Below are 24,448 nucleotides of genomic sequence, written 5' to 3'. Positions count from 1 at the left end.
AAATTACACCACCTTTGAAAATAATTTTATGGGATTATTTCATCCTTGTACAGGGTCCATCTCAGGGTTTAGTAGAAAAGCTGACTTTGAAACAGGAAGGAGAAATAGTTATTTTTCTGAAAAGATCTTTATTTTACCCCAGAGGACAGTGCTTTGAGAAATGAGAAACTTTTAGGGCTATTTAAGATAGCAAAAAGTCTTCTTATCCTTTAAAATTCTGCAGGCAGAAAAGGGATTTTTGTTGCTGTTATTCCTTTGGAGAATAGAAACACAGAAAATGAAGAGTAAACATCCAGATTCTCTATATTGTAGGTAAAAATGAAATCTTCAATCCATTCATCAAAGAGCTCTGAGTCCAAATTTCAAGGAAATCAGCCCTGCTCCATAGCAATTACCCTGAAAGTGACACAGTGACATTTTTCTTCTAGCATTTACAATCATCCATTAGCATATAACACATACAGTATGGGGCTAGATTTGCATATCATCAGGCAGTACAACAGGAAGCATGACATCTACCATGCTGTTACATTTGTCTGTTCTTTCAGACATTCAGAGGCTATCTTGTCTTTTGAGGTCCTAGGCACGGACTAAATATGGGAGTATTCTTTCATGGTCATTGTCTAAATGTTTTAAGACAAACATGAATGTATGCATCTTCTGGACCAAACATCAGTTCTTACACACTTTGTGCCCTAAAAAAAAAAAAAAAGTCATAGCAGTCATTCATGGGGCCTGTAGTGCAAGATTAAAAAGCTAAGATTAAGCTTAAAATAAACAATTAAAATCCATTGCACATTAATTTCTTACTCTTATATTGGGTACTAAAGTTCTGAGAAGTGCTGCCAAACTCTGTGACCACTTAATAATGAGAATGCAGCAAGTATTGCACCAAAGAATTCTCTAAGATTTGGTACAAAATCCAAATGACATCTGATTTTTTTTTTATGAAGAGGATTAAGACAGTTTCCACTTCCAATTCCGCTTTCAAGTCTAATTGCTACTAAAAATCTCATGAGATTTAGTAACAGTTCTACTGCGACAGTAGTTGCTCTCGCAGTTTGGTGTTATGAGACCTGCTCACTAAATTGTTTTGCTGTTGACAAATCCAAACTTTAGCTGTAATTTTCCAGAATTCTCCTCATCTCTTCATGAAAGAGTAATATCAGTAAGATATCCAATAATTGCACCAGTTCTTATACTTCTTTCTTTCCCATCCCAGTCATATTGCTTTTCTCTTCTATAGAAGATTGAAGTGTGATTGTTACTCAACCCTGTAGACTTTTATTCAGCACTTCCTGGTAAGAGGGACCTCTTTTATGTTTCCATATTGGAACTGACATTAAAAAAGAAATTAGAAAGAAAACAACTATTTGCAACTGTTTTCCTTGCCTGTTTTTCCTGAAACCTCAACAAGCTGAGGTGCAGCTCAGCTCTTGATGGTGAGCAAAAAGCTCAGTTAATTGTTTATTTAGGACTTTTCTTTATAAAGAATATTCTTCAAGACTAGCATAACTTCAATTGCTTGGACTTATCTGCTCTGGTCACCCAAAATACAGCCATCAGACCCAATAAATTTTTTGAGATTTTCAAAAATAAAGAGGCTGAGGTGGGAAGGGACCTCTGGATATCATCTAGCCCAACCCTCTGCTCAGGTATGGTTACCTTCTGTAGGTTGCTCTGGACTGTCCTCTTGCATGTTTCCGGTATTTCCAAGGAGTAGGTCTGTGATTTTCTCCATAATTTATAGTAAGTGACAGGAATCTCCATAGGGAGGTTCCTCTAAGTGGGAGACAAATCCAAATGAAAGACTAGGAAGAGGAGATCCTGCATCTTGACAAGATACCCTCAAAGATCAAGGAACCCAAAATCTGGACTCTTTCCTTTCTGATCCAGACTTATTTTTTCAAAAGTTTTTCACTGGTCTTGCGATGTAACAGGGCAAAGCAAAACTAATTACACTCATGGCAACTGACTTCATTGGCTGGTGAGAGGATCTATTGGCTCTTGTTCCCATGAAGGGCTTGAGTTAGGCCATTGAACAATAATGATGGATTTTGTTTATTTCTGAAGGTGAAAAGCATATGGGGTAGAAAAGCAGGAAGAGAGAGGAAAATTAAAGAGTATTTATTGATGACGTTTTTAAAATAAGAAACACCAGCACTCTCAGAGTTAATCTCCAGTCAACCAGAGAGAGAGAAAAACATCTTCCCAACTATTTATCTAAACTTGCAGGAGCTGCTCCTTCCTGCACCTCACTCTGCAATGCACTCTCTCTGAGACGACCTCTATTACATCTCCTCCCTCCCAAAATTGCAATCTCATTTAAAAGCTATTTAGCCATGCCTCTGCCTAGTTACTCAAGTCCGTTTCCATTATCTGCAGCTACACTAGTTCTGCTGCCCTCTGAGCTGCTTGCCTGAAACACAAACTAAAGAGATAGGTAGCTTTCTAAGGGTCAGCAAACACTTCTTATCATAATTAGACAATTTATTTAATGAATGTTGATGAATCCATCTATACATTGAGCAGCCTACAGAAAGTTTTGTAGGGAAAGTGCCTTCTTTCAACACAGTGTTAATAAATGGCATTTGTATCAGGCTACTCTATGTGGCAAAGTCAGTAAAAGTGATATTTGTTCTTGGATTTTTCATATTGTTCCTACTTTCAATCTATTGTAAAAAAAATCCTCATCCCATTCTCTATCCTTTGAATTTGTGTATTGATTGCTATTCTATTATTTGACATTATTTACTATGCGTGTATTGGCACTATGTGTCTGTTAGCTCAGGCTGAAAGCAGCTTCCCATTTTATGTTTCTTTCTGGGGTTGATGGACATCCCTATGCTTATCTAAAATTTTACTCACAATATGGAATAATGAAAATTCCTAAACCAAGATATGCTTTGCTCCTGAATTTGATCACGGTTATTCTTATGAAAGCTATTTGGAAATTTTTGCAGTTTTCCGCTCTTACTGGTTTTATCTTGACTTAGCATATGATTCAGGAGGTGAAATAATTTAGCCATGAAGACAGTTTTTCGATCTTAGCATCTGTCCTAGTTGATGTGCAGGGATAGAATATGCAAGAGAAGCCTCATCAGAAGTTTCTAACAGGCTCCAGCTCATCACAATGTCTCCCATCCCGGAGAATGAATGAACAGAAGACCATGCAGAAATGAAATAGATAGTGGCTGGTAATGAGTGTCCTGAAAGGTAACTGCAGCTGTGCTGCTGATTGCCTATTGCAAGTGACATGCTGCAACATGCTTAGAGAGAAAACTAACATATTCTGTGGTAACTGAGAGAATTGAAGCTCACTGAAAATTATTTTCAAGAATGTTAATTTAAGGCTATTTGCAATTAAATACTTATGGCATAGCTTCCACTGTGTTTACTTGCCTAGTACTGACTACTGGAAAGTGAGACTGGTTTCTGCTTCAACTTCACCATCTGTAAGTTTGCCAACTTAGTCAAAAACGGCTACTCTAGGAAAAAGATAACTACAGGAGGATGGCTAAGTTAATAGGCATATGATTAGTTGTTCTCTTGAATTGCTTGTTTCTCTCCAGGAACTGTGGCAGTAGTGCTGGAGCTGCACCAGTAAAGTGAATAGGGTAGAAAGCTGGCTTGAGCACTGACTTGCTATCATCCTTAATGTGGGTTCATTACTGCTCCAGTACCTCAAATTTTTTTTACATTTATGGAAGGGAGAGGGAGTAATGACTGGTAGGAAATGGAAATGGATAGGAAGACAAGGCATGAAATATGACAAAAAGGTAACAGATGACTTTATTAAATGTGTATGGAGACAGCTGCAAGATTTTCTTTCCTTTAAAGGCCTCAAGCACTTCTATAGAATAGATAAAAATATAATAAAATAATTTTTAAAAGAGGTATTAGAAACTTCACCTATCTCCCTGTATCTGCAGTTATTTACACTGACTAGTCTGGAGATTCTTTTTTGCAGATTTGTCAATAGCTTCTAAGGGTTAATACATTGGAGTTTTGTCCTTTGAAGATAATCTGAAAATAAAAGTTGTATTTTTCATTTTTTACCTTTTAAGTAGCAGAAGTTACTCTTAGTTTTCTGAGTTCTTATCTGTGTTTTAGTGCCTCACCTGCCACATCTCTGCTGTTTTGAAAAAATAGTTTTAACAACAGTTGGAGCCAAGATCTTGCCAGATGCCTCCTTTAGAGGAGATATCTCACCCTCTTCTCCTAAGGCTTCCAGTGTGTTACCCAGCTGCTAGTGTCACTTGCTGGAGAGTCAGTGATCATGGCCAGGGAAAGATAGATCTCAATTTGTCTCCTCTTTAAGTAGATACCTGAAAAGGGGCAGGAGACAGCCTATGTCCTAGAAGTGTGATTTCCTCTCTATGAAGTGTGGTTCTGCTATTGCTAGCTGTGAAAAGACACCCAGGTATTTTTCCTTGAAGTACTCTTCTTATTCCAAGGTCAGGATGTTTACTACACTCTACCAATACTCTAAATTAGTTTTACTTCTGGAAAAGTTGAGCATACAAGATAACACAGCAGCTCAGCGTTTTTTGCCTGCTGTCTCCAACTAAATTGTTTTTTTTGCCTCTGTTTGGAGGTGCCGGTGAAGTCTGAAGCTGTCTGGATTTGACACTAATTCTAGCATCTGAGACATTCCTGCCTGTGAAATCAAGTTAGATTGCGTATATAATTTGTCACTGTCTTCCTGGAGATGGATTCTCATAAAAATTTGATGGTAGTCTTTGAAGTCACCAGGTATATATGACTAAATAAAAGGAGTGGAGAAATTGGGCTTTTATCACTTAGCATTACCATCTTAATCTAAAATGAAAGCAAACTTTGAAGAAGGAATGGACCAGATTCCAAGCACTTCTGGGCAAAAGCTACCATTACTATGAGATTGGAACATCATCATAGAAGGTATGGTCCTTTTATTGCCGTAGGCAGACAGGATCAAATGGGGGACCAAGGACTGTCTGTGTTTGGCACCATTCAAGTACATACACAAAAATTATTTGCAAGGAATAGGCTGTCACTTAATATACTTCAGGCATTATTCTGTTGAAATATAAGACAGTATAGAATTTTAAATACAATTAATTTAATAGGTTGCCTCGTGACGGTTGCAAGCTATGTTTGGAAAGATATTATCCCCGTTTAGTTTGCTGGCCAACCAGTCTTCCTACACCTGAATGCTGCTTCTTACTGCGACCTTTAAAAATCTGCAATCAATGCTGTAATTGGAGATGATCAATTGGCAGAGAACAAGAGAATACTGATAAAGTGGTAGAGGATTTGAGGTCAAAGAGAGTCACCAGTTTCTTCTGAAAATGAAAAGAAAAGAAATGCAAGAATGTACAGGCCAATTAATGGTGCAATTAATAGGTAGATACATAGAGAAAAGAGTCTGAATACTTAACAGTAAACAAAACCATACAAAACTGCTATAATTTTTGTTCAGCCAGCAACTCTAGTTGGTGATGGGAACATAATGACAATTTTCATTACATGTGATAGGTCATTAAGAGGTACCAAAGGCCAAATTCCACAGTGTTTTGTAACAGCATTTGTCATCACCCGTTTTGCTCCTGCAATACAAGTAAATTTTGAATAAATTTCTTTCATTACTCTAGACCTCATTAGCATGAAACACAGTTTTGGTAAGAATAATAGAGTGGGGCATTTAAATTTGATTGTGACCTTTCAGAGTCACTACTTTACAAACTGATAGGTGTCCATTTAAAGCTGAGAGAGAATAAAAACCATCTGGCTACTTAGTCTTGCATGGTGGGTTATAAAAAAAGCCATTGTACTGTGATTGATAGACTGAGTTTCAGAGAAGCCTTGCAGAGGGTTCCCCAGGAAACAACTTCACATGCAGCAGTGTTTCCAGCTCTCTGAAATGACCATCCAAAAAAAAAAGTTCATTGATCATGACACTGAAAGAAATGGAAAATATTTTCAGAGAGGTTAAATTAGGGGATGAAATATGTTAGAAAACTGGGACCTGGTTTACTTTCTCCAGGAATCTAACAAGCAAAGGCAATACTGAGGATAAATGTACTGAAACTGTCCCTTTCACAGTTGTCGAGTTGCTGTCATAGAACTGCAGCCAAAATATCCAACTTAATGAGCTCATGGGAGAAAACTAACCCTTATCTTAATTTTTGGTTTGGACACTCTCCTGCCTCCACCCCCCCCATTCATTTCTGGATGTATTTCAAGTTTCTGACTCACTTTGTTATCTGTGGCACAGTAACTATCATGAGAACATCTTTTTGGGGCTTAATATAATCAGGAATGTTGATGTGACATTTGGTGTTTTTTTTTTTTTCAGACAATCCAATCTACTGTGATGAATAGTCTTGCAGCTGCTTTTAATTTCTTTAGATTTTTTTCAGTTTGCTTGTTTTTTTCTTTTAAATAAAAAATATTACTTCAACTAATATAATAATAGCTTCAGACATATAAGTGCTTCAGCCCACCCTGGTGCCTGGGGTTATTCCCCCTGAGGTGCAATTCTTGGCATTTCCCTTTGTTGAACTTCATGAGGGCTCACATCTTCAGGAACATAGTTGTCTAATTAACAGACCCAGCACCTTGTACAGAACTGGATGTAGAAGTATCTCAAAAACTGCTTTGGAGAGCAAGTGGCTGCTGAAAAACCAGACATGCCAAGGGCATGGTCCAGATCACAAACTGGAGAAATTATCTCTGGAGGATCAGGTAAGTTCAGAGGGAGGGTTTGGCCACCCAAGACTCGGGCTACAGGGGGTGCCTGGTGCTTCTGGGACTGGGAGTAATGGAAACATCCTCTGGTTGAGGAACTGACTTGCCAGCTGAAGGAGCTGCCACAGGAGGTGAGCAGGTTTAGCCACATCCAGGAGGACTAACAGGATCTGCACAGATCCTCTTTCAGAGGCAAGAGACTGAACCTGTGCCACACCAAAGGAGGGATGGCCAGAGGCTGTAATGGATTCAGAGGTGAATGACAGAGATGGAGGAGGCTGGAGACATGAGACTTGGCAAGAGAGGAAGTCTCCTACTCCATCTGCAGACTGGCAGGGACAGGTTCAGTGCCCTGAAAGGTGACAGGGGGAACAAGCTCCATCATGAGAGGCTTCAGATTTGATCAAACTTGAACCAAATATGTGCACTAGGAAGAAGCAACAGGTGAGAGTGGTTGGGGATTTCCCTTTGTGGAGGACAGAAATGTTCATCCACCATTCACATATGTTATCTTATATGAGCCCAATACAACAAAATCTCTAATCAGGCAGAGGAACAAGACTGGATAGAAGAATTTTAGAGGAAACAGCAGTGATATCTCAGGCATCTAGAGCAGGCTAGGGGCTGTGTTTATAGACTGTCTTGTTAGAATAAGGTATCTGTATTCCATTAATGTGAGTTCCATGCACCTAATATCCATTTTAAGACCCAATACCACTGGTCATAGTATGCTGTCATTATCTCTTTCCCACATGTGGTCAAAGTTGGTCATGCTTGTCCTGTTGGTTGTGGTTCCTGAAAGGAGCAGTGTACTTCTCCAGCACACAAATGAAAAGATGTTCTCATAACCAGGCTATAAGCTAAAGGTCATTTCATGTCCTCTTTCTTGGCTCTCCAATGCAAACCAGACAAATCTCATGAAACAACACAATGTATTTATTGGGTTTTTAGAGTTGAGGAATGTGACTTTGCTATCAGTGCAACCACAAGCAGAATGTACACAAGCCCTGAGAACATCTTGGAGAAATTAATTTATCAAGGGAATATTGAAGTCATAACTACTCCCAGAGGACTACCAGTCAACATTAAAGAGTTTGTACTGTGACTGGCTAGTGCTGAGGATGGTGTTTAAGCTTTTCCTTTTCCATCCAAGTGCACAGAACTTTTAAACTAAACTGGATTTCATATATGCCACAGGAATATTTCATTTAACTTGCCTTTTTTAACTTCCCATTTCCATTCTTTCCTGGAATGCTGCACATTGTAATTGCATAGTTTCTCTGTAACCATGTAAGATCTGTATATTTGAAATTTACTCAGATTATTTATCCCTTCATGGTACATACATTTCACAGGATGGCATTAAGTATGAAAAACTGATAAACCCCTCTTCTGCACTCTCTGGACCCTATCCAGCTTTCTGTGAAGTGACTGGAAAGATTCCCATCAGCTTTCAGGAAACGCGAACTCTTAAAAGATCTGTGAGGGAGGTGGACCACTCTGGGAATTGTTCTGCTCTTCTCATAGCAAATGCAAAGACAGATTTCTGTGTGAATGCTGAACATACTGTGCAGAGTCTGTGAGCCTCTTTGGGTCCATTGTTATTTATAATAGCTGTTGATTATACTTCATTTTTCTCCCTGAAGGTCCCAAAGGACAATGCAAACATCTGGTTGAACAGCAATCCCTAGATCAGCAACTGTTGCAATCCAGCTGCTACCAAACTAAGACGTGTCAACTGCTTAGCACTCGAAGGCAGGGAAAATTATAGCATCTTTAATCCTCAGACTTGCTGCTGTCTCCTGTGCATTTTGCAAAATTTCCAGTATATTTTCCGAAATTTCAGACATCAGATACCTCAGCTGGAAGATCATTTCTTAAAATCAAAATCTTAATAAATCATTGAAGAGTGGCTGCTGTCCATTAAGAACCTGGAATAAGGTACCTATCCATGGACAGCAATTTCATCACTGGTTGTCACTAGAATGTCTGGGACATTCTAAAGAGAAAGAACTGGTCTTGAAGTATGCACCCAGATGGACCTGCCCCTCCTTGTTGGGTTGGCCTTATGTCCACCATTCAAACTCTGATCTTTCATGTAACTCAGAATTTTACACAGTGACTCTTGTATTCACCTTGGAGTCCTTGGTTGAGTCCTTGCTTTCAGGAAGCTGTCCTGTACTGCTTTCAGAAACCTGTCCCATATTGCTTTCAAGTATTCCAGTAAAAAAACCATCCCACAGTGGCTGATGCATTGTCCCAATAATTTATTATACTGCCTCTTAAAAGGCACAGCTCATTCTTGCATTAAATTTTGTTAATGTCTTCTTTCAGCCATGAGTGCACTGAATACACAATTCTCAGACACTATGTATTTATGTATATAAATATGCTCCAATAGTAAACTTTTGGTATCTGGTTGTCTTTTTCTAGGAAAGAGATTACAAATCTGTTCTTTTCTGTTTTAATTTATAATCTATTCTTGGAGTCCTGTTGTTAAATGAATTTTAAACTTTAAAATAAAAGATTTTCTAGATTAACTTGTGGCCATGACTAAAGTTCCTTCCTTTCCTAACACATTTGAACAGATTTATGGCAACTTTGCTATGTCTTTATAAGTAAACTGAAGAGAGTCTGGCCTTGGCCTCAAGCACGTTTTTTGATCATGTGTGCCGATAAATATTTAACACTCTGAATTGCATGAGTTTGTCTTGAGCAAACTGATTTCCCCCCAGAATAGATCAGGGAATATTGATATTTCAGAAATCCAAAGGTGACCAGGAGTAGGATGCCCACAGTGCATATTTGTTTTGAAAGTCACTGAGATGCACTCAGTGAGGCCTCCCCAGCTGGGTGTACAGTGTTAGCTGTGCGAGTATAATCTGTCCTCTGAGGCAGAGGACAAGCAATGTCTTGTTATTTTAATCACATAATATAAACACAGCTTTTGTGCAAGCTCAAGTAGGCATTATGGAAGTAGTCATTAGGAAGAAATTCTTTACTGTGAGGGTGGTGAGGCTCTGGAACAAGTTGCCCAGTCAAACTGTGGATGCTCCATCCCTGGAAGTGTTCAAGGCCAGGTTGGATGGAGCCCTGAGCTCCTAGTCTAGTGGAAGGTGTCCCTGTCCATGGCAGGGAGCTTAGAACTAGATGATCTTCAAGGTCCCTTTCAAATCAAACCATTATATGAGTCTATGATTCCATGATTATGACAAACAACTACAGGGGTGTAGTAATAAAACACTATTAGACTTGTTCAGAAGGAAGGGAAGACTTGACACCTTCCCCAGCTTGCGTGAGCACCTACAGCCCATCCAGAACAGCTGGGAAACACCTGCCTGGAGCTGTTGGATGGCTGGCAGATGCATAGATTATTTGTCCACTGAATGAGCAGTTATATGCCTCCAGGACAGATCAAGCTCCCTCCCTGCGCACTTAGGGTGCTTCACACTTCTATCTGGGAAATCCCAGCTGTTTTTGTAGTAGCCATAGGGATGCATGCAATTGTTACCATCTATAATGCCTGTTGACAGGGTGAGTCAAAACATCCATTCTGTTTCAGTGTTGTGTTTTATATATAACACCCTATTCAGCTGTGTGCAGGAGACATATCCATAGAGATATGCAGGCACTTCACCATTTTTAGAATCCAGACTCCCTCAGTTTCATAGGAATAGGTTCCTAAATGCCTCTGTACTGTGAGTAAAGAGGTCTAGAGGGAGAGTGGTTAATGTTTTTAAAACTCTTCCTACTGTCTCTTTGTTCTTTCTTTCCTTATTTCTATTACATTCTTCTTACATGCAACATTATTTTTTTCTGATTTTGAATGAGTATATATATATTACATTGCTGTTTTATAATATTATTGCTGTAGAGATTTATTGGGCAAGTAAGATTGCCCCTACATAATATGATGAAAATATAACACATTTTAGAATTCATCTGAGTCAGATTTAATTTCTTGACAAACTGTATATTTAAAAAAAAGTTATTTCATAAAAATTAAACATAGTGCTTATTCAATCATCTGTTGCAACCATCTGCTGCTGATATATTATTTTGATTTATCATCCAGAGCCTGGCAGGACCCCATCCTGTCCCCAAGGAAGTCAACTGCAATTTTATTATTCCCTTCACTCAAAGCAGAATAGAAACTTCATTCAACTTACTACCCAAAGTGAATTATAATGTAATCTTCTTCCACTACTCTGCAGTTAAGAGTTTAAAGTTTCTGCACCAATGGCATTGTCATATTGTAATTTTTAGCAAGTTCTATTTAAAAATAACAGCCCTGTCACAAGCTTTTTTGCAGTTGTCTGTAGGTTAATGATATTTTAAATTCACAAGAAAATGTAACAAGTACAAGTAGTTTAAAATGTACTGAGTTACAGGCACCGATCTCTTTAAGAGGCCACTTATTTGGCACGTCAGCCACCAGGTTCATTAATTTTTCTCAAAGAGGTATATTAGGTTTACATTCATGCAGTCTCCCTGAAGTATATTAGTATATCTTTTGTATTTTCATATTATATAAACCATATTTTCATGTCCTATTATTGACGGCTGCACTCTAATATTAGAAACTAAAACCTTGTGTTTGCAAGTGTAACCTGTCCAAATATTTCAGATAAGATGTTTCAAGACTAGCTATTATTTTTCTAATAAAACAGTAGAGGTATTTTCTATTTAAATATTTAAAAAACCTTATTCATATGCACATACCCTCTTTCTATATAAAGATTCTTTTTAAAACAAATGAAACAATACTTGAACTGTCCTTTATACATATGAAATACAGCTGTATTACAGGCATACATACATACACCCCTGCTGAACAGATTGTATCATTAAATGCCTAAATAAATATTTTTATTTTGACAGCAATACATAATACTTTTCTTTAAGCAAAAATATTAGGTGTTTCCTGCCTTCAGAGACAGCATATTGGAGATCTGTCTTGAAATTAGGCATTTTTAATCACAAATACAGTTTCAGCCATGAATATTGAACAACTACAGGAGCCTGACCATTCCCAGAAATATTTATGGAAGTGACCAGGTTTAGCAGTGAAGAGGCAATGCTGTTAACTCCCACGCAAATTTCAAAGCACTGGGCCTAGGTAAAATTAAAACTAAGTATAAAAAAAACAAGCACATTAAAGTACTTCTCTGCCCTTTAGGATATTAAAAATTACTCAGACTTCAGTATGTCACACCTTCCGACAGTTGGAAAAATGAAGTTGACAGCTGTGTATAAATTAATGGTTATTCAAGAAGTTAGTGTAAGGTACACACAGATATTGGCTGTGGTTTATGCTCAGAAGTACAGAACGAGTAGAATGAAACTGAAGCACAGTCAGGGTATGTGGCTAAAGCTGATGTGGTCTCAACTGAAAATCTGTATGTCAGCCTTGGGGTAGATTATACTTATAATTGTGATTAAGTGGTTATGATTGAATTATGGTTCTCATCTTAAATGAGTCAAATTCAGCAAGTTACTCTTAGTATTTGCAAAATCCTTGGAAAGAAGGTATCCTACAACAAAGATGCACCTAAGCTAGGATAAGAAGAGTCATTATCTAACAATACGATTTGGGGATCTCATGGAAGCTGCTCAGTAACTGCATTTATCATGCTTAGCAAGACATTCAGTCTGCATCTCCAACTCCCTGGCCTCACCCTGTGCAAACTGTATCTATAGGTGAAGTAATTATAATTAAGTCCTTCTACTCTGAAAAAGAAAAACAAATGGAAGTAAGAATTATTATGATTTCTGAGCATGTTGATAAATCCAGACAAAGGTCACTGGGCAGAGGAAGGAACTGCTTTTTCATTCTATTTCTTTCATCTCATGGTGTCTCTAAAAAAATGAGAGTTTTATTTACTTTTCCAAGCAAGTATTTTAAAATAAATAAATCTGTTGGGAAAAAAAGCAACCAAACCTGCCTATTCTGTTCCCTTGGAGCATATTTCTGACAACAGAAGACATGAAGATGGTGACTGGAGCAGTAACTCTCTGAGGAGAGGCTGGGGGAACTGGACTTGCATATCTTGGAGCTATGAATTTGCAGGGAACTTAACATCAGGCACCAGTGTCTCTGTGGAGGTCATCAAGGATATGTAGCTGGGCTCATCACAGTCATTCAGGGACACTTCTATGCAGGACAAGGGACAACGAGCATTAACTGAAGCAGGAGAAGTTCATCCTTGAGATAAGGAGAAACTTTTTTCCACAAAAGGACAGTCAGGCAGACTGTCATGTTTTGGAGTCTTGGAGGTTTACAAGTCTCAACTGGAAGAAGCTGGAGGGGCCTGGACTGGCCTTAGAGCTAAACCTGCTGTGAGCAGGAGGGTGGGCCAGAGGCTTTCTGAGGTCCCTTCCTGCCTGAATTATTCTGTGATTCCATCATCCTCCACTACAAAGCAAGGCTAAAAGGATCTTTTCTCTGACTTGACACCATCATTCCACTGTTCTTCACAAATAGATGATGAAGAACAATTAAACATGAAGGTAGTTTTTTTTACGTAATTTCTTCTCCTTGCTGGTTCCCTGATCTATGTATCTTATTCCACAGCGTTCTACCAAAATGCAGAAGAGTATATCAAGGAAATGTATTTTGGGTTAATCACTTTTTTGGGGAGTCTCAAAACAAAAGTTCATTCGTACAACATGGTTTTCTTACACATCCTGCCAGGTGCTTGTTATTTACCCTAAGAAACAGTGTTAGTAAGAATACCTTTAGAATATTGAGAATATTTTTAATTTCTCTCAAGAAAATAGTATGCATCTCTTCCAAACTGTTTGACAGCAACAGGTACAGATAAAAAGTCTTAATAAAATGTCGGATGACCATGTTACCAATAACAGGCTGAAAAGTAGATTTAAGGAACGTACACTTCTTCTGATACATTTACTCAGAAGTTTTAAGCTTTTTTGACATCTAATTACTCGCCCCTTAAAACAAACAAACAAACAAAAACAGAAAGGAAAAATCCTTCAGGCTTAACACAGTAAAAGTCTAATTAGAATTTAACAATTGTGAATGAAGAAGGACGGAAAGAATTGAAGCCTCAAATGCTATATCAAATATTGGGAAAGGTTATATGAATCTCAACTTTGGGCACATTAGGTAAATGAGACCTAGAGGCTGATTTTATCTAGAGAGTGGGAACTATAATAATTTCTAATGTAAGTGGATGCAATTTCATTTCCATAAATGAAGCCAGAGCTGTACTCTTCCCAATCACCTTCTATATCACAGGCTATTTTAGATTAATGTGCTGCTTTTTATTTCCTGTCTTTCCTATGATCTTTGGCAAGTACTTCACCTTTATAGGTGAGATCCATTTCACCTAATGTTGTCTTTTAGAAGTTAGGCATCTATCATAAAATGTACTCATTGTATAGACAACAGAGATTATAAATTGTGCAAGTGCTTCTTTTTCTCCTGCAGTAGCATGTAATTCACCCACTGGGATTGGTGGGGAGCAGCAAGGACTCAACCGAGTCACTGTGGACCCTCCAGTCTGACCTCCTGTCACCAGACACTCACACTTGAGGTTCCTGTGTGACCCGGCCTTGCTGCCAGTTGTTCCCTACACTGATGTTCCAGTTCTCAGCGAGAATGCTGAGCAGTGACAATTAAATCTGTTTCTAGCTTCTCCTGTCTCTCAGCCCACAGGAGACGTTTTAACAGCTTTCCCACTACCTTGCTAGATAGATTCTCCTGCCCTCAGTGCTTAGACTCCAGCTTTTAGTCAGCAGTACAGTTATTAGTGTCACAAACTATCCTCTAACTCAGAGACTTCCTTTCTCTTCATGACTGTGCAATAACTAGCAATGTCAGATACAATCTTGTTTGTATTTAAGGAACATCAGTGATGTATGCTACACATATGTACCATAACATGTCAAACAGTTATCTCTCCAAAGCTTTCTTTTAAATCTGTTTCAAGCATTTTTTTCTTTCATGTTGTTTTAGTGATTTATGATTCTAGACATATGAAAAATCAGATATATACACAATGATTTTTTATAAACATTTTCCCATAAAAGATATTTTAAAGTATATATATAAAACAAGGCAGTGTACCATTAGGCTATTAGCCTTTGTGCATTACAATTTGTACTTTTTAAGTGTACTTTCACACTAATTGAAGTTAACGATTGAATCTTCTGCTTTAATTACATGTGTCAGAAGTAATTTATCAACAGACAAGTAATTAATCTGTGCTTTAATAAGCAATATCTCATATGATCTATAAAAGAATTTTTAATCTGCTTTTCTGGCCCTTGGAAATCCCAAGGATACTGAAACGGAGATTGAGTGAGAACCATATTTTCTTAAGTTTTTCACTACAAGTTGGTTTTTGATGTAGCTTATTAAAAGACAAGTGGTAAGAAATCAAGGCATTTTGATAAAAATCAGATATCTTTCCTCAAAAGACACACACACAAAAAGTGTTTTAAACCTCTGAATACCCATCAAAATTCACAGAGGTTTCAAAAGAGGTATTTTACCTGCAAAACAACAAACAACGCTGTTTACTGTTACAGTAATTTTTATTTACAGAAGTGAAATAAGAAAGCCATCTCTTCATATTTGAGAAGACTATTCCAAGCAATAGGTTGGACTGCTTCATTAATTAGGTTAATGATAGCTTTGCATTGAAGATGAAAGGCATCCAATTAAAGCCAATAAAATGACAACGTCTAGCAGGATTACAGCTTTCTTAACCAATAACAAATAGGAATTTTGTATTGTAGAAGACTAATAAATTAAAGCTTGCTATAACACACATATGTCTTTAAAACAGATTTATATCCTGCTAGAGAATTCAATAGAGTTGAGTAAAAAATAAGTGCAATGAATAAATCAGGGATAATGAGTAATACTCTGCCAGCCAGAATATGCATTTCTTAGAGCAACAGCCTACTTGTTTGCTTAAATATTTCTGTGTCACCTTAAAATAAAACCTTAGATTTGGCTGAGGGAGTATTTTAACAAAGCATTTCTAACACTCGGCCAAACTATAGAATGCTGTTTTATATCAGTTGCTTTCAAAAAGCACTTACAAAATATGCCTTCTGTGCATTTTCTTGTCAAAACACAACATTGAAATTTAAAGGACACTCACCATCTGAACATATATGAAAGAAAGGTGATTATGGAAAACATAATTTTGGAAATACAGATTTCAATTTTCTGGAAAAAAATGATGAGAGCCAATCAGACTGCAAAAATCATTGCTCTGATGACCTCTTAACATACTGAGTTCTATACATAGTTTAATCGTGTAATAGTCTTTTTTTTTCTGAGTGGTTAGATGATCACCAATTTATTTATAATTGCTTACATGACTACTAAACATTTCATGAAGTTTAGCATGAACAGTTATTTACACTGAGAGAGGGATGGAAGTAATTCACTATTTTTCATAAACTAGTTCCATCTTTTAAAAATGCCAGTGACCAATCCTAAGCAGAAATTCCATGCAATTGATAGAGCAAATCACAATCAACAGGCAGCAAGTAGTCTCAATGAAACATTTTTTTTTAAAAAAAAAGATTTCTATAGGTTGAACTTTGTCAGCAATATACCATCACAGAAAACCCGCCAAAACACCACAAAACCAACAAACAAAACGAAAAACAACAGCAAAACCCCACAAAAACCAAACCAAAGCAAAAACCCCAAAACACACCCCAAACAAAACAATCCCAACAAATTTGAATTGATTTGGGTTTTTTAATGAATTATTCAATCAGCAACATCTAAAATGTAAGGTGTACTCTGACCCCACCATTAAAATTAATCTACTTTTTATGGCCCTCACAGATTTCAAAAGGGTAATTCTGCCTAAAGAATTACTGCAGAAAGTGTACATGTCATGATACATATATAAATTGATGGGTATGGGTATATAAGTGGATGGATTTAGATGCAGATTTGGATATTCTCCTTATCAGTTGAGTTAAAAATGGCCTCAGAAATTAACTTAATGGCAAATATTTGGGAAGAAAGATAGCAAATCCTTAACAGCAGATGGAAGGAAAAAGTTAACATTGTCAATGTATCAAGCATAATAAGATAATAGTTGTTTCATTCAGTCTGTTTCTAGCCAGCTGGAATTCTTTGTGCAGAGACTGCAGGTTCACTAGCATAGCACCACCCAGTTATAGCTTCCCTTTATTGCTGTGAAAGAGGGACTCACTTAGATCTACCCAAGCACAGAACTCTCTCTCCCTGCCGCCTTTGTTCACCTCCTCTGGAAAATCTCAGCATGAGATTTAATCCTTTAATACTTCTCACACTCTATTTTACCTGCTCTTTTTTATGCATATTAAGTTTTCAACTACCTGTTACATTTGGTTTTTTTAATTCTCTATAGATATTCTTCCAATGTTATTTATATCTTGCCTTTAAATTTGTGTTTTTCTGCATCAACAAATTACTCTGGTATCATTCAGTATTATTGCTATTATATCATTCAATTACATTGTTTCGTGCAGTTAGCTTTGCAACTGCTACTGATTTGTACCTAGGATCATGGAATCACGGGATCATAGAAAGATTTGGGTAGAAAGGAAACTTAAAGATCAACTAGACTAGGTTGTTCTATGCATAGTTTTTCATGCTGTGCTAATAATTATTATCCACTTCCTGTTCTCAATATCAAAACTACTACAATAAAATAACCCCCAAGCAGTTCTAGAAAACATCTAACTTCTTTTTTTTATTCTTACTGTTAGTGCACTATGAGCTGCTGAGATGTTACTAAGGTGAATAAAAAAATGTGGTACAGCAAACACTCCAGTACTTTGCAATTGCCATACTTCAATTAATGTAGTTTAAGTTAATTTACAGAGGTTATTTTTTTGCTAAAACTAACTTGTTTGAAAGCATGGTGCTTTTTGTTTAATGATGGATGAGTGGGTGAGTGTACAATTCCTGTAAGATCTTAAGTGCAACCAGAAGGTATCATCTTGAAGAAATAACCCTTTTACTATTGACATAATTGAGTTTAACTAGTTCCAAATTCCCTGAAGGAAGGAATTCTAGAAGAGAAAAAAGCAAATTGTTGCTTTGGACAAAGAAGTCCGTTCATCCTGGCCAGACTTAGACATGATTAGTCGGTGCCAGACTTTTACATATTCTCATGTAATAAGCTTTGTTTTATACTAGGACACATTTTCTCTTTCAACAAAAATATCATTCAAAGTTGTATAAAAATGCTTGCTGGTTTGTTTCCTTTATCTTTCCAGCAGCTTCTAATTGACTTCACATCTTCAGCCACCACTTCTCACTAAAACTCTCTGAATGTTACTTAAGGGAAGAATGTGTCCTCTTTAAGGCCAGAAGGAATAAAAAAAATACTGGGATGAAGAAAGAGAGTAGATTGTCACAAGCAAACTAGAAATAATGGAAAGGGGGAAAAAAGTAGCAGATAAGGGGTACTGGGATCATAAATAGAAAGAGAGATTAGAACAAAATGAAAGTAAAAAATCATTTGGAATATGGATTTTAGTTGTCAGCTCAGATACAAATGTTGTGAGGCAAAGGCAAGTTAATTGAATGAGTGAGATGGGAAGAGAGTGAAAATGAGTTTTTCTGCTGCAGGAAGAACAGAAGGAAAAGGATTATGGAGAAGGTTTACCATGTTGGAAATTGAGAGGCTGACTAAGTGAAAGGATGGACAAGGAGCTGGGACCTGAATAAGAATCTTGCGATGGTGAAGGGACCAGGAAACACCTGGGGCCAGGGGAAATGGTAGGGGTGCATTGGTGGAGGGACTGCACAGCAAAAGTGATGAGCTGGAAAAAGGTATGGGGGTGGAAAGATCAATATATAGACAGAAGAGAGGTGATCAAGACTAGCTGACAAGGCAACCATACCTATGTATTTAATTAATGCAAATTACAGTCTTATCCCTTCCACAAAGTGTAAGTTTTGATATTCTGGACCCTGATTTTTTTTGTGCCAAAGGTATCAGTGTCTTTTTTTTTTTTTTAAAAGCTAGTTAAAATTTATTGAAAATTTCACATAACTAATGAGAGAAAATAGAAGGAATATAAATAAAGACTATTTCTCTTGCCTAGATATTGTTCTGCAATTCAGAGCTGGTTGCTCTGGTAACTTCAAGAGATACTTTTTCCTCCTGAACTGAGAAACAAGCTGACTTGTAAAGCCACACAACCAAGTAGTTCGAGCAGATGGTGAGTGACCTCAGAAAACAGGAAAAGTGAAAGGATTACCAAAATTGTCTCATATTAGGGCTACAACATCTGTCTTCCAAAGGAAATTTCTGAAGTACTTCTTTTATATCATTCACTTAACAGTTTTCCTCCTAAGTCTGTTATTTAGGTCAGGGAAAAACGGTCCTTCAACATCTTCTAGAAATGATATTGTCTCAACTATCTGACACAATCTCATTGCAATTTCTCTGCATGGTACAAAATAGGGTTGTTTCCACATGTGTGAATAGAATAGAGTCTTCTTTTTGTGCTGAGATTATAGAAAAGCATAGCATAGAATAGGATAGCATGGCACAGTATATCATAGAATAGAATAACATGACAGCATGGAATAGGATAGGATAGGGTAGGACAGGACAGGATAGGATAGGATAGGATAGGATAGGATAGGATAGGATAGGATAGGATAGGATAGGATAGGATAGGATAGGGTAGGACAGGACAGGATAGGATAGGATAGGATAGGATAGGATAGGATAGGATAGGATAGGATAGGATAGGATAGGATAGGATAGGATAGAAGTGTTTACATGTGTTTTGAAGAAGATAGATGACAAAATTTCTCATGTAGCTCCAGTGTGTTCATAAAAGTTATATCAAGGAAGAAAATATGCAGCACACTTTGATTTCATGTAAATGGATATTAGGATCCTTTCAAGGAAAAAAACAAATTCATAAAAGAAGTTTTTATTTACTGCTAATAGAAGTAGAAAACCACCAAAAAAGTTACAAATTATTTCTATGATACTTATTTAATAAACCTGCAGAAAATGTAGACAAATATGTATATTCAGCTTTAGGTGACTGTCATATTTCCCTCATGACTTTACATTCAGGGTAGAATTAATTGTAAATGAGTTTAAGACTTCTTCCTACTAGAAGGATGAAGAACTTTGTAGGAATGAGAACAAATAAAAAGATGATATTCCAAATTAAAACTGATCTTTGAATAGGGTAACAGTATCATGAAAACTACAGAGTACTGTGATGGATAGGAAGTTAAAATATAGGAGTGTATGTATGTATGCGTGTATAGGTATAGAATAGATACATATTTATACCTACAGCTAATCAGTTCACCCTGACCCCTGTAATGTGCATGAACTTTTGAGTTTACATAGTCAAAAGATGTGTCCTTTGCCAAGGCTGAATTTTGTCTGCTATCATGTTGTCAGTGACCAATCTTGGTGATTACCCTTCTACTTTTATTTCTGTCTCTGTCCATAGACAGAGTTCAACTGGTGACTGCGCACTACTAAACCATGACTATTTGATTTCCTTAAGTGTCTCATTCACAACTTTTGATGTTTCTCTTTTCTGTGTTCAGACGAAGCATGAGCTTGAATGATTTATGATGGTCTACTCCAGACCTCTAGCAGAATGAACTGGCAGAGTAGTTTCTTGTACTACTTTCTCTTCTAGAAGTCACTCGACTTTTCTCCATCCCAAAAAGATCTAAGTTTTCCATCTTTGTCTTTAATATAAGATTGGCTATTAACAAGGTTGAACAACCTTTATTTAGTTATGAAGGCCTATGTGTGGGATCAGATTTTGTAGTCTTACCTAAATTCTGAAAGAGAAAGCCACAGATGTTTTTCATTCTCTGTGGAGGCATCCTATACACTCTTTGATGTTATATTGATATCAATTTATTTAGCATTCAAGCACTAGATACAGCTCCCAGAATTTAAAACAAGTAGAAACTCGCCCTGCACTCACCCTGTGGAGGGTATCAGTAGTAAAATACAACTCATTGTATGTAATGAGGATAGAATCAGGGAAGGATTGGTACGTTTTACCAGTCTGGCAATTGATTTCGTGTATTGTTGGAGGAAGTCAGAGACCTCAAACTTTGTCAGGTCCCAGCTGTCCAATGGACTATTACAGTCCTTAAAAATCCATGCTTAAAACTTCATAAAAGCATCTCTTCTGATTTCTGTTTGATGACCTAGAGAAGGGCTGAGTTTCTATAAAAAATTCCATCTGTCCCTGTCCAGTGGGATACAGAAAAACACATTTCTTAAACTGAAAGCTATGTGTTCTTAAGAAATATATGAAGATATCTCCACCCTTTTGATGACTCTTAGGTTGTCAGGGACAAAACCTTTTTTTTTTCAACAGGAAGACTGTGATTCAGGTACTCCAGAGCACTGGAGCTTTTCTATGTCCTTTTACATCTTAGCAGTGAAGAAATTATTTTCCAAAATGTGCAAGATATAGTAAAATTTATTCATCAAGAGACAAAGCATATCTCAAGCAGAGAAAGCTTTTTTTTGACATCTCTGATCTCTACTGTGCAATACTTGATATAAAGCTTATTTTAAAATAATCCAGAACCTCTGAAATAGTGTATCCAAATTATGGTCCTTCTCAGGAAAATTAAAAAATGGGTTAGTGAAACTAACATGAACCTTATGCTATTTCTGGAGCTGGCTTAATAACTGAAAAAAGTTATTTAAGAACTTTCAAAAGAATTCTTAATAAGACAAAAATTACTTAAGGCCCTTTAAAAACAACTCTTATGAGTTTAGCAGTTCAGCCAGATCTACAGATCTTTTTGTTCCTTTTCCCATAGAGAGAACTGCAGGTAGCTTTTAACCTCCCAAAATCTTGGAGAGAGGCTGCTTCATCTGAGGATATCCTTTTTCTTGTGGACTGGCATGTAATAGTTTCTTTAAGTATCAAAATGAGAAAAAGGTTAAAATTTAAATTACTCACTTTAGAAGAATAATTGAGCAAAATAATCCATAATTTGCACTGCCAGGGAATCTAACAAAGCAGATAAAAGCCTTTGACCCTTTTGTATCTGATTAATCCTGCATGAATGCTGTATAGTGGGAGAGAGATAAGTCTCTAAGATGAGTATTAGAAAGTGACAGCCCATTTTTTTGCTGTGCACAAGAAGTGAAAAGAGTCACCATGCAGATGATCTACTGATTGCAAATGTCCTGCCCTGATCTATTAGGTTGGTGAGTTCTACTCAGTTCACCCCCATGCTCACACAATCTACTAGCCTAATCTCTGATAAGGTTGGTAATTCAGAGATGTATCTCACACCAGGAGAGCAGGGCCATTTCCTCTGGACCACAGGGGCTTGAACTCAGACCTCAGATGCACACAGCTATGTCTTCTTGGCTGAGATTACATCAGCCTTGCATAATACACTGAATCAAGGTTGACAGTTTCAGTATTTGGATGAACTGAGCACATCTATAGCTTTATACCACTGACTTAATGGCAATTTAAAGTGTTCCTTATGATTAAGAAGTTACTATGGTTCTGTTAGAATTCATGTGGAATCAGTTTTACATGGACAACATAGAAGTATTAATATTGCCACTTGTGTTTATGAATAGCAATTTAGGTACATATGTTTTCTCATAAGTGTTGTAACAGAATTGTTACAAACCTTAGTGTAATTCAAAATCAATTAAGAAAAACATTAACAACTCTCCCCTTATTTCCTGAGCATTTCCTGCTCTCCCATGTTCCAGTGCAATACACAATCAACAGAACAGCTCTTATACTGTGTTCTTCCCTCCTTCATAAACAGGTCATGACTGGAAAAATGGAAGGGCAAGCAATGACTGTGTCTTTTAACCACCTGACACATTATCATATGTCACTGAAGTTCCCCGAACTATATTTACCGCGTCTCAACAGCGGTGGGGGGAAAGCTTAGAAGGGGGGAAAAATCAAACCAGTATTAAACTGCTTTTAACATCTGTTTTAAAGGTAAACTAGAAATGAGATGGTAGACTTCAACTGAGTGACCTGAAATCGTATCAAAAAGGCACAGCTATAATTTATCAGAAAAGGAGAATTTCTGTCCCCTCTACCTGACCACAAAGACTGTGAGTCTGTCAGAGCCCTTAGCTGGGAGGGTAGTTTCTCAATTTCCTTAATCTCTGGCATCATCCAAGACTTTGCACGGAAATTGCAGGTAGGAGGACAGACCATGTAAACATCATTTTACTGCTCTGATAACATAAACTGTGCAGGTTTGGCCTCTAGGGAACACTGGAGTAAGATAATTGGAAATTATGGAATATCTCTACGACATCTCTGTTTTGCGAAACAATGTCTGCTGTAGGAGAAAATCAGGTTCAAGACCATCTAAAGAACCTGAAAGGGCATGGGTCCATGCATGGGACCTGATAAGATGCATCCGTGGGTTCTGGCAGATGAAGTGGACAAGCCATTATCCATATTTGAGAAGTCATGGCAGTCCAGTGAAGTTCCCACTGACCAGAAAAGGGATCACAACCCTTTGAACCTGGCAGTTCAGACAGTTTGTCAGTCCCCCTCACTGTTCACTAATCTAGCGTGTGCTTCATTAGTTCACCTATGAAAATGTTACACAAGTGTCAAAAGCCTTGCTGAAGTCAAGGTAACTCAAGATACTACTCTCCCCTCATCAATAAGCCAGTCATCTCATTACAGGTGCTATTATGTTTTGCACATCCTTGCTGACTATTCCCAATAAACTTCTTATCTATGTGTTTGGAAACAGCTTATAGTTGCTGCCAATTCATGCCCAAAACCTCCTGGAATGCTTATGCCACCAGTGTTTTCCTTCCAGCAGATTTCATACCAACAGGAAATTCTCTCATGAGTTCTGATTGAAGGGCCTCCCTCCACCTTTACCATACTATTGTACTAGCCTTTTTCATTATGATTTGTTAGCCCTTTCAGATCCTTTGCTTGTCATAGTCCACTCTCTGACTGGACTTTTCTTGTCATATTTTATGCATCATGCGTATTTTTATTTTATGCATCATGCGTATTTACTTCCTAATGACTAGTAAAAATGCTGAGTATCATGAGAATTTATCTTCAGCCTTGCACACCTTCACTAGTTAAACAACCCTCCATTTCATTAAAAAACTTTCATTTTCCATAAACTTCCATCTTTTGGTACCTTCTCATTAACATTTTGAACATTTAACACCTGGTTCATGATACTAAGCATTTTTAAAAACTATGTCAACTCAAACTTCAATAAGTTTACTAATTTTGCTCGGTTTTTACTGAATAAATCTAAAAATGCATCAAAAAATAGGTGAGCAGTTTGTTCAATAAGACTTATTTTCTGTAATTACATGCCTGCCGCCATGTTTTATATTCCCCATACATAAGATGCAGTTTATTGAAAACCTTATCATATTTTTTCATTACTTCCATAACTTTGGCAGTAGCTCCAGTTAGCAGAAGAATCAGAGAGTATTTCAGGCTTGTGACTGTGGATGTGAAAGAAATAGCATTGCCTACATCAGATGACTGCAATGGATTAAATGTGTTAGATTTAATTTCTCCCACAGCTGATGGCTTGGCAGCAACAGAAGCACTATCAGGAGCCTTTGTATGAAAATGGAGTACACAGCAAGGATCGTGTCAAATCAGCCAAATCTATTAAATAGTTACGTGTAAATAAAACCATAGGGAACAAGTGGCCATCTGAAAC

General features: G+C 37.2%; 1 long non-coding RNA gene across 1 annotated transcript; it reads right to left on the bottom strand.

Annotated features, from left to right (window-relative positions):
• Nucleotides 1-503: 503 nt before the first annotated feature.
• Nucleotides 504-4,278, bottom strand: LOC127467682 (uncharacterized). The gene is made up of 3 exons (XR_007903256.1): nucleotides 4,122-4,278; nucleotides 1,666-1,782; nucleotides 504-695 (listed from the first exon to the last, which is right to left on the bottom strand). It is a non-coding gene; the product is annotated as an uncharacterized LOC127467682 (long non-coding RNA).
• Between the last annotated feature and the right edge of the window lie 20,170 nt (nucleotides 4,279-24,448).

This window comes from Manacus candei, unplaced genomic scaffold (assembly GCF_025592945.1).
Source record: "Manacus candei isolate 608988 ecotype Guabito, Panama unplaced genomic scaffold, ASM2559294v1 h1tg000014l, whole genome shotgun sequence".
In the NCBI taxonomy this organism is placed as follows: Eukaryota; Metazoa; Chordata; class Aves; order Passeriformes; family Pipridae; genus Manacus; species Manacus candei.
The sequence above is the reverse complement of the archived record's forward strand: the minus strand, read 5'-3'. Positions and strand labels throughout refer to the sequence as shown.